The following is a 9,539-nucleotide window of genomic DNA, read 5'->3' as shown; positions in this document are numbered from 1 at the left end:
TCCATGCTATATTATCTACTGTTTTGGACATTATTGGGCTTTATTATCCACTTTTATATTATTTTTGGGACTAACCTATTAACCAGAGGCCTAGCCCAGAATTGTTTTTTGCCTGTTTTAGGGTTTCGAAGAAAAGGAATATCAAACGGAGTCCAAACGGAATGAAACCTTCGGGAACGTGATTTTCTCATCGAATACAACTCAGGAGACTTGGACCCTACGTCAAGACACGTAACAGGAGGACACGAGGTAGGGGGCGCGCCTACCCCCCCCCCCCAGGCGCGCCCTCCACCCTCATGGGCCCCCTTGTTGCTCCACCGACGTACTTCTTCCTCCTATATATACCCACGTACCCCCAAACGATCAGATACGGAGCCAAAACCCTAATTCCACCGCCGTAACTTTCTGTATCCATGAGATCCCATCTTGGGGCCTGTTCCGAAGCTCCGCCGGAGGGGGCATCGATCATGGAGGGCTTCTTCATCAACACCATAGCCCCTCCGGTGAAGTGTGAGTAGTTTACCTCAGACCTACTGAAAGTGCGTTATATCGACTAGAGGGGGGTGAATAGGCGATTTTTATGAAAGTCTTCAAAACGTGGGAGTTATGAAGACAAACAGCGAAGATTATGCCTATTACTATGCAGCGGAAGTTAGATTACACTAGGCCAGCCATGGTCAAGTATTCAATAGAGTGAAGGCACAACGACAAACAGCTGCAGTGTAATAAGGATCAGGTAGGAAGAAGTTATGAAGCCAAACAGATCATACATTCATGTTGTGAAGACAAAAGATAAAGCAAGCATGCAATGTCTTCACAGTGAGTAACAGTAAGAAAAGGAAGTGGAGATGAAACCAGTGACTCGTTGAAGATAATGATATGTTGGACCAGTTCCAGTTGCTGTGACAACTGTACGTCTGGTTGGAGCGGCTAGGTATTTAAACCTTAGGACACACAGTCCCGGACACCCAGTCCTGAACACACAGTTCAGGACACCAAGTCCTCACCGTATTCTCCATGAGCTAAGGTCACTTAGTCCTCGCCCAATCACTCTGGTAAGTCTTCAAGGTAGACTCCCAAACCTTCACAGACTTCGTTCACTGGCAATCCACAATGTCTCTTGGATGCTCTGAACGCAATGCCTAACCGTCTGGAGGATTCACAGTCCTCAAGTGTAATAAGTCTTCAGATCACACAGACAAGAAGATTTAAGTGATGCCCAATTTACTCTGGCTCTGGGTGGTTAGGGCTTTTCTCCTCGCTAGGAATTTTCTCTCAAAGGCTTCGAGGTGGGTTGCTCTCAAACGACAAAAGCCGTGCACTGAAATCTGAGCAGCCAACCGTTTATGGTTGTAGGGGGTGGGCTATTTATAGCCACTTGGCAACCCGACCTGATTTGTCCGAAATGACCCTGGGTCACTAAGGAACTGACATGTGTCGCAACGGTCAGATTTCAAACTCTCATGGCAACTTTACTTGGGCTACAAGCAAACCTGACTTGTCCGGCTCTGGACAAGATTCTCTCTCATTGTCTTCACTCGAAGACATAGGTTTTTGGTTTAGGCATCACTTCAGTCATTCTGACTGGTTCTCCTGGACCCCACTTAACAGTACGGTGGTTCCTATGACTCAACACAAAAGAAAAAGAACTACGAAAGATCTAAGTCTTCGAGCTCCATAGGCTTCATAACGTGTCTTCTTTTGTCATAGTCTTCAATGTGAATATCTTCATATACCACCTTTGGCTTCAATGTCTTCATACATTTTTAGGGGTCATCTCTGGTAGTAAAACCGAATCAATGAGGGACTTCTACCTGTGTTATCCTGCAATTCTCACAAACACATTAGTTCCTCAACTAGGTTTGTCGTCAATACTCCAAAACCAACTAGGGGTGGCACTAGATGCACTTACACCTACGGGTCCATAATTAGTAGCTAGATGGCTTCTTCTCTCTTTTTGGATCTCAATACAATGTTCTCCCCCTCTCTTGTGGAGATCTATTCAATGTAATCTTCTTTTTGTGGTGTGTTTGTTGAGACCGATGAATTATGGGTTTATGATCAAGTCTATCTATGAATAATATTTGAATCTTCTCTGAATTCTTTTATGTATGATTGGTTATCTTTGCAAGTCTCTTCGAATTATCAGTTTGGTTTGGCCTACTAGATTGATCTTTCTTGCAATGGGAGAAGTGCTTAGCTTTGGGTTCAATCTTGCGGTGTCCTTTCCCGGTGACAGTAAGGGCAGCAAGGCACGTATTGTATTGTTGCCATCGAGGATAACAAGATGGGGTTTTCTTCATATTGCATGAGTCTATCCCTCTACATCATGTCATCTTGCTTAAGGCCTTACTCTGTTTTTAACTTAATACTCTAGATGCATCATGGATAGCACTCGATGAGTGGAGTAATAGTAGTAGATGCAGGCAGGAGTCGGTCTACTTGTCTCGGACGTGATGCCTATATACATGATCATACCTATATATTCTCATAACTATGCTCAATTCTGTCAATTGCTCAACAGTAATTTGTTCACCCACCGTAGAATACTTATGCTCTCGAGAGAAGCCACTAGTGAAACCTATGGCCCCTGGGTCTATCTTTATCATATCAATCTCCTACTACTTAGTTATTTACTTTGCCTTTATTTTACTTTGCATCTTTATCATAAAAATACCAAAAATATTATCTTATCATATCTATCAGATCTCACTCTCGTAAGTGGCCCTATAGGGACTGACAACCCCTATTTTTGTTGGTTGCGAGGATTTATTTGTTTTGTGTAGGTGCGAGGGACTCGCGCGTAGCCTCCTACTAGATTGATACCTTGGTTCTCAAAAACTGAGGGAAATACTTATGCTACTTTGCTGCATCATCCCTTCCTCTTCGGGGAAAACCAACGCAGTGCTAAAAGAGGTAGCAACAGGCTGCTGTAGGCTTCATTCAGTCCGCTCTTGGCGGACTGAACCTTCTCGATCACCGCACCCATAAGGATACGGTGCTCGTCCATGATGGAGGCACTTCGTAGCGCCCCCATCAGGTCATCTGACGCTCCTGGATGGACAGGAGCCACCGGTGGAGGCGACGCACCCCCCCCCTCCTTCAAAGGGGGCTGCTCGCCCGACTCCGGAGCCATATGGGTCTCCGGAATCGTGTTCAGCTGAGGGTCGAACTGGATATGGCCCTCTTTGCCAGTTTCCATGGGGATTGGCTCCCCCATGTGTCTGGCAGTGGAGGTCCCGCCTTGTGGCGCCTCCCGGACAATGTTCTGGGCTCCTCCCTTCGGAGCGGTCCTCCGGGATAACACTTCGGTGTCGTCCCTGGCCCCAGGGGAGTAAGCAGGCGATGGCGACATGCTCGCCATCTCCGACGGAGCCAACGAACCTCCAGATGAGGATCGCTGGATAAGGTCACGGGCCGAACTGCAATAGTGTGGATTAACCATGTTAGAATAATAAAAAGAAAGGGCTGGATGTGCGCATAAATAAGCCATGTCACTTACGATGCGGCCTGGAGCCTAGTACGGGGGCAACATTCCGGACTACTGTCAACGTCCCACGCGGTGTTGACCGCTAGGGCGCCCTTCCCCTTTTTGGGCGCTTTTGCCTCCAGATGTGCCGAGGCCACCCTCTTCTTCTTCTTCTCCTTGGGAGGAGGTTGCTTTCCTCCTCCTCCTCCTCTTCCTCGTCATTGTCCTCAGGGATAGAGGAACGGGCCTCATCTTCTTTGGACGTCGTGTCCGAGGTGCCCTTGCGACGGGGGCCACTCTTGGCCCCCTTGGCCTTCTTCTTGGCCTTCTTCTCCGGCGCCGTATATGGCGCCGGCACCAGCATCTTTGCCAGGCACGGGATGACTGGTTCTTCGGGCAACAGAGCCAGACACTGGATCTGCTTCGCCCTCTCCCCCCAGTCCTGAGGGAGCAATAGTAAGATCCCAGACATCATCCTCGAAACATTTAAGTTGGGAATGCGTCAAAAGTAACATACCTTGCTGGCGGGGTGTTTACAATTGTGACCACGGTCTGAGTCCGTGGCCGGTGGCTTCTCACTACCCTTGAAGAGCAACTTCTAGGCCCCTTCATGAGAAGTCTCGAAGATCCTTTTCAGGGTCTGATGCTTATTCTAATTGAACTCCCATAAAGGGCGGCCTCGGCGTTGGCACGGAAGAATCCGGCGGACTAGCATCACCTGGATAACGTCAACGAGCTTGACGCTCGTGGTCACCATGCTTTGAACGTGTGTCTGCAGCACTATCATCTTGTCAGGTGAACACCAGTCCGGACTCTTCTCGACCCAGGAGGTGAGTCGCATGGGAGCACTGGAGCAGAATTCGGCAGCTGCGACCCAGGTGGTGCCGTGTGGTTCTGTGATGTAGAACCAGTGCTTCTGCCATTCCTTTACTGTCTCCACAAAGGCGCCTTTGGGCCAGGAGACATTGGATAGCTCGCTCACCATGGCCCCTCCGCACTCCGCGTGCGGGCCATCCACCACCTTCGGCTTCACATTGAAGACTTTGAGTCACAGCCCGAAGTGGGGATGGATGCGGAGGAAGGCCTCACACATGACGATAAATGCTGAGATGTTGAGGAAGGAATTCGGGGACAGATCATGGAAATCTATCCCGTAATAGTACATCAGCCCGCGAACGAAAGGGTGGAGTGGAAACCCTAGCCCGCAAAAGAAATGGGGGATGAATACTACCCTCTCTGTGGGCTCCGGTGTGGGCACGACTTGTCCCTCGTCTGGCAGACGATGGGCGATCTCCTTCGCCAAATATACAGCCGCCCGGAGCTTAGTAATGTCCTCCTCCTTGACGGAGGAGACCATCCACTTGCCCTGACCACCAGATCCAGACATGGTTGCTTGAGTGGAAAGGAGATGAGAACTTGGGCGCTGGAGCCTGAGATCGGAAAGGCGGAGAGAGAGAGAGCGTGATGAGAGGAAGAGGGAATCCTTATCCCCTTATAAAGGCAGTAAATATTAAACGCCTCCTCACTCGCCTTAGGATTCGCCTGTTCCCTAGGGTTGTATAAACGGCACGGTTGAGTTACCCATGCCCGCATTGATGAGAATCCCGCAATAAGGGGACATGATCTCTATTTCAACAAGACGTGACAATAGCAACCACGTCTCAAAGCGTGGAATGGCAGAAGAAAAACGGTTTGAAATTATAATCGGACAGACGCGATGTCGTGTTGGAAAAAAGCTATTGAGAGATTAGATTCGTGCAAATATTATATTCTCTCTGCGGTTGTGTATGGTGTGTGTAACAGGTCAGGATACGATCATTGCATCCGAAGACTATCTTGGAGTTTGGATAAAGGGGAACCCGCCTCACAATGCCAAAGACAATCCGCGCCGGACACCTCGTCATTGAAAGCCAGGTTCAGGGGCTACTGAGGGAGTCCTGGACTAAGGGGCCCTTGGGCGTCCGGCCTGTTATCCATGGGCCGTACTGATGGGCTCTGAAGACATGAAGGCCGAAGATTGCACCGTATCTGGATTGGACTCTACTTGGCGTGGAAGGCTTGCTTGGCGACCAAAGATTCCTTTTTATGTAACCAACTCCATGTAAACCCTAGATCCCCTTGGTGTCTATATAAACCGAAGGGGATAGTCCAGAAAGGCCAGATACATATACTCATTACCATACCCACATAGGCTAGACTTATAGGGTTTAGCCATTATGATCTCGTGGTAGATCAACTCTTGTAATACTCATATTCATCAAGATCAATCAAGCAGGAAGTAGGGTATTACCTCCATAGAGAGCGCCCGAACCTGGGTAAACATCGTGTCCCCCGTCTCCTGTTACCATCGACCCTAGACGCATAGTTCGGGACCCCCTACCCGAGATCTGCCGGTTTTGACACCGACACTAACCATAGCATGAAACATATGGATCCAAATCAGCCCCTTGCGAAACAACGTATAAACTAGGGTTTAAGCTTCTATCACTCTAGCAACCCATCATCTACTTATTACTTCCCAATGCCTCCTTCTAGGCCCAAACAATGGTGAAGTGTCATGTAGTCGACGGTCACATGACACCACTAGAGGGATGACAACATACACCTCATCAAAATATCGAACGAATACCAAATTCACAAGACTACTAATAGCAAGACTTCTCCCATGTCCTCAGGAACAAATGTAACAAATCACAAAGCATATTCATGTTCATAATCAGAGGGGTATTAATATGCATAATGGATTTGAACATATGATCTTCCACCAAAGTAAACCAACTAGCATCAACTACAAGGAGTAATCAACACTACTAGCAACCCACAGGTACCAATTTGAGGTTTGCATACAAAGATTGGATACAAGAGATGAACGAGGGTTTGAGATGAGATGGTGCTGGTGAAGATGTTGATGGATATTGACCCCCTCCCGATGAGATGATCGTTGGTGATGACGATGGTGATGATTTCCCCCTCCCGGAGGGAAGTTTCCCCGGTAGAACAGCTCCACCGGAGCCCTAGATTGGTTCCACCAAGGTTCCGCCTCGTGGCGGCGGAGTGTCGTCCCAAAAGCTTGCTTATGATATTTTCCTCGATGAAAGACTCCATATAGCAGAAGATGGGCATCAAAGGGCCACTAGGGGGCCCACAAAGCAGGGGGTAGGGCGCGCCCCCACCCTCGTGGCTGGTGGGTGGCCCCCCTCTGGTACTTCTTGCGCTCAGTATTTTTTATATATTCTGGAAATAACTTCCATGAAGTTTCAGGACTTTTGGAGCTATGCAGAATAGGTCTCTAATATTTGCTCCTTTTCCAGCCCAGAGTTCCAGCTGTCGACATTCTCCCTCTTTATGTAAACCTTGTAAAATAAGAGAGAATATGCATAAGTATTGTGACATAATGTGTAATAACAGCCCATAATGCAATAAATATCGATATAAAAGCATGATGCAAAATGGACATATCAGCTTGCCAATCTGGTCATGGTACCTAGGAAGGATATGCCCTAGCGCATGTGCGTTGATTTCAAAGACCTTAATAAGTCCTGCCCCAAGGACCCCTTCCCATTACCACACACTGATCATATTGTGGACGCCACAGCCGGACACGGTTCGCTGTGATTTCTAGATGCCTACTTAGGATACCATCAAATAAAGATGAAGGAATCCGACCAGGTTACAAGAGCATTTATCATGCCCTACAGGCCATTTTGCTTCAACGCAATGCCTTTCAGGTTGAAGAGCGTTGGTGCTACTTACCAGCGCATGATCCAAACATGCTTGGAAAAACACATCGGAAAGACCGTTGAGGCCTACGTCGACGATGTGGTTGTCAAAAGTAAACATGTCGGACAATTGGTTGACAACCTCCGTGATACATTCGCAGCATGTGGGAATATCAAATTAAGCTTAACCCAAGAGAAATGTGCCTTTGGAGTACCAACACGCAAGCTCCTCGGCTTCATCATGTCCAGCCGAGGAATCGAAGCCAGCCCGGCAAAAATACGAGCCTTGGACCGATTAGAGGTTCCAACTGAGCTCAAGCATGTTCAAAAACTAGTAGGCTACATGGTGGCATTAAGTCGCTTCATCTCAAGACTCGGGGAAAAAGCTTTACCCTCGTACAGGCTACTGAAACAGACAAAGACTTTTAAATGGACCGAGGAGGTAGCGGCATCCCTAGAAGACATTAAAGCCCTCCTTGCCACAAACCCCGTCTTGGTAGCACTAGGCATATGTGAGCCGATGATATTGTATATCTTGGCCACAAACCAGGTGGTCAATGTATTGCTCGTGGTCGAACGAGACATGGAGGGCCACAAGTTCCAAGTCCAAAAGCCTGTCTATTACATCTCCGAGATCTTAACCCCATGCAAGACACGCTACCCGCACTATCAAAAGCTAGTCTACGTCGTCTTTATGGTGTCACAAAAACTTCCGCACTACTTCCAAGAGTGCTTGGTAACTTTGCCATTCGACGTCCCCTTATGTGACATAATTAATAACCGGGATGTGATGGGACGTATAGCCAAGTAGGCCATAGATCTCATACCCTTTGAAATAACATACCGGACATGCTAAGCTATTAAATCTCAGGTGCTAGTAGACTTCGTAGCCAAATGGATAGAGGCCGAACTCCCTAGAATGTAGAGCACATATTCACACTGGACCATGTATTTTGACGGTTCAAAAATGCTTGCTAGGCTAGGAGCTGGTGTTGGAAATATGCCCTAGAGGCAATAATAAAGTGGTTATTATTATATTTCCTTAATCATGATACATGTTTATTATTCATGCTATAATTGTATTGACCTGAAACTTAAATACATGTATGGATACATAAACAAATACCGTGTCCCTACTAAGCCTCTACTAGACTAGCTCGTTGATCAAAAGATGGTTAAGGTTTCCTAACCATAGACATGTCTTGTCACTTGATAACGGGATCACATCATTAGGAGAATGATGTGATGGACAAGACCTATTCGTTAGCTTAGCATATGATCGTTCAGTGTATTGCTACTTCTTTCTTAAATGTAAAATACATAGTCTTTCGACCATGAGATCATGCAACTCCCGGATACCGGAGGAATACCTCGTGTGCTATCAAATTTCACAATGTAACTGGGTGATCATAAAGATGCTCTATAGGTATCTCCAAAGGTGTCTGTTGAGTTGGCATGGATCAAGATTGGGATTTGTCACTCTGTGTATCCGAAAGGTATCTTTGGGCCCTCTCGGTAATACAACATCACAAGAAGCTTGCAAGAAAAGTGAATAAGGAGTTAGTTACGAGATGATGTATTACCGAACGAGTAAAGAGACTTGCCGGTAACGAGATTAAACTAGGTATGGAGATACCGCTGATCGAATCTCAAGCAAGTAACATACCGATAGACAAAGGGAACTATGTATGTTGTCATAAAGGTTTGACCGATAAAGATCTTTATAGAATATGTAGGAACAATATGGGCATCCAGGTCCTGCTATTGGTTATTGCCCAGAGAAGCGTCTCAGACATGTCTACATCATTCTCGAACCCGTTAGGTCCGCACGCTTAACATTCATTGACAATATAGTATTATATGAGTTATGTAATCTTGGTGACCGAGTGTTTTTCGAAGTTTCAGATGAGATCACGTACATGACGAGGAGCTCCGGAATAGTCCGGAGATAGAGATTGATATATGGGATAATAGTGTTTGGTCTCCGAAGGGGTTCAGGAATTCACCGAAAGGGGTTTCGGATGTTTCCTGAAATTTTTGGGTACAAGAATACTTTATTTGGGCCAAGGGGTAAAGCCTATGAAGCTTTAGGAAGGTGCAAAAGGAGTTTTGTGGTGGCCGGGGGGAGATGCCAGAGTCCCTAGCGTCTGGGGCCAGACGTCAAGGACCCTAGTGTCTGGTCCAACCTTTGCTTCCCTCTGCGAAGGGCCTATCTTTTAGTTTTACGTTTTTACCTTTATGCAAGAGTCAACGGTATTCCTTCTCATTTGAACCTCAATTATTCTCTAGTTGGCAAGTATCATGTGGTGGGGAAAGATCCAAGCATATATGGCCATTCAAATATATTTGAT

The sequence above is a fragment of the Triticum dicoccoides genome, chromosome 2A (assembly GCF_002162155.2).
Source record: "Triticum dicoccoides isolate Atlit2015 ecotype Zavitan chromosome 2A, WEW_v2.0, whole genome shotgun sequence".
Taxonomy (NCBI): domain Eukaryota; kingdom Viridiplantae; phylum Streptophyta; class Magnoliopsida; order Poales; family Poaceae; genus Triticum; species Triticum dicoccoides.
The sequence above is the reverse complement of the archived record's forward strand: the minus strand, read 5'-3'. Positions refer to the sequence as shown.